This window comes from Penaeus vannamei, chromosome 13 (genome assembly GCF_042767895.1).
Source record: "Penaeus vannamei isolate JL-2024 chromosome 13, ASM4276789v1, whole genome shotgun sequence".
NCBI classification, from domain to species: domain Eukaryota; kingdom Metazoa; phylum Arthropoda; class Malacostraca; order Decapoda; family Penaeidae; genus Penaeus; species Penaeus vannamei.
The window spans coordinates 25215258-25217135 of record NC_091561.1 but is presented as its reverse complement, the minus strand read 5'-3'; positions in this window follow the sequence as shown (position 1 = coordinate 25217135).

Genomic DNA, 1878 nt, shown 5'->3' with positions numbered 1-1878 from the left:
CTAATCCACGATAGGTTACAGTACCTGCAATTTGGGGAGGTTAGGTTAGGTTACGTTGGTTAGGTTAGGTTAGGTTAGGTTAGGTTAGGTTAGGTTAGGTTAGGCTCAAATTTAACCAGGAGACTCCAAATTTCGTTTTCTCACATAAACTTGATCGTAAATCACTCTAATCCACGATAGGTTACAGTACCTGCAATTTGGGGAGGTTAGGTTAGGTTACGTTGGTTAGGTTAGGTTAGGTTAGGTTAGGTTAGGTTAGGTTAGGTTAGGCTCAAATTTAACCAGGAGACTCCAAATTTCGTTTTCTCACATAAACTTGATCGTAAATCACTCTAATCCACGATAGGTTACAGTACCTGCAATTTGGGGAGGTTATGTTAGGTTACGTTGATTAGGTTAGGTTAGGTTAGGTTAGGTTAGGTTAGGTTAGGTTAGGTTAGGTTAGGTTAGGCTCAAATTTAACCAGGAGACTCCAAATTTCGTTTTCTCACATAAACTTGATCGTAAATCACTCTAATCCACGATAGGTTACAGTACCTGCAATTTGGGGAGGTTAGGTTAGGTTACGTTGGTTAGGTTAGGTTAGGTTAGGTTAGGTTAGGCTCAAATTTAACCAGGAGACTCCAAATTTCGTTTTCTCACATAAACTTGATCGTAAATCACTCTAATCCACGATAGGTTACAGTACCTGCAATTTGGGGAGGTTAGGTTAGGTTACGTTGGTTAGGTTAGGTTAGGTTAGGTTAGGTTAGGCTCAAATTTAACCAGGAGACTCCAAATTTCGTTTTCTCACATAAACTTGATCGTAAATCACTCTAATCCACGATAGGTTACAGTACCTGCAATTTGGGGAGGTTAGGTTAGGTTACGTTGGTTAGGTTAGGTTAGGTTAGGTTAGGTTAGGTTAGGTTAGGTTAGGCTCAAATTTAACCAGGAGACTCCAAATTTCGTTTTCTCACATAAACTTGATCGTAAATCACTCTAATCCACGATAGGTTACAGTACCTGCAATTTGGGGACGTTAGGTTAGGTTACGTTGATTAGGTTAGGTTAGGTTAGGTTAGGTTAGGTTAGGTTAGGTTAGGTTAGGTTAGGCTCAAATTTAACCAGGAGACTCCAAATTTCGTTTTCTCACATAAACTTGATCGTAAATCACTCTAATCCACGATAGGTTACAGTACCTGCAATTTGGGGAGGTTATGTTAGGTTACGTTGGTTAGGTTAGGTTAGGTTAGGTTAGGTTAGGTTAGGTTAGGTTAGGTTAGGCTCAAATTTAACCAGGAGACTCCAAATTTCGTTTTCTCACATAAACTTGATCGTAAATCACTCTAATCCACGATAGGTTACAGTACCTGCAATTTGGGGACGTTAGGTTAGGTTACGTTGATTAGGTTAGGTTAGGTTAGGTTAGGTTAGGTTAGGTTAGGTTAGGTTAGGTTAGGTTCGGCTCAAATTTAACCAGGAGACTCCAAATTTCGTTTTCTCACATAAACTTGATCGTAAATCACTCTAATCCACGATAGGTTACAGTACCTGCAATTTGGGGACGTTAGGTTAGGTTACGTTGATTAGGTTAGGTTAGGTTAGGTTAGGTTAGGTTAGGTTAGGTTAGGTTAGGTTAGGTTAGGCTCAAATTTAACCAGGAGACTCCAAATTTCGTTTTCTCACATAAACTTGATCGTAAATCACTCTAATCCACGATAGGTTACAGTACCTGCAATTTGGGGACGTTAGGTTAGGTTACGTTGATTAGGTTAGGTTAGGTTAGGTTAGGTTAGGTTAGGTTAGGTTAGGTTAGGTTAGGTTAGGCTCAAATTTAACCAGGAGACTCCAAATTTCGTTTTCTCACATAAACTTGATCGTAAATCACTCTAATCC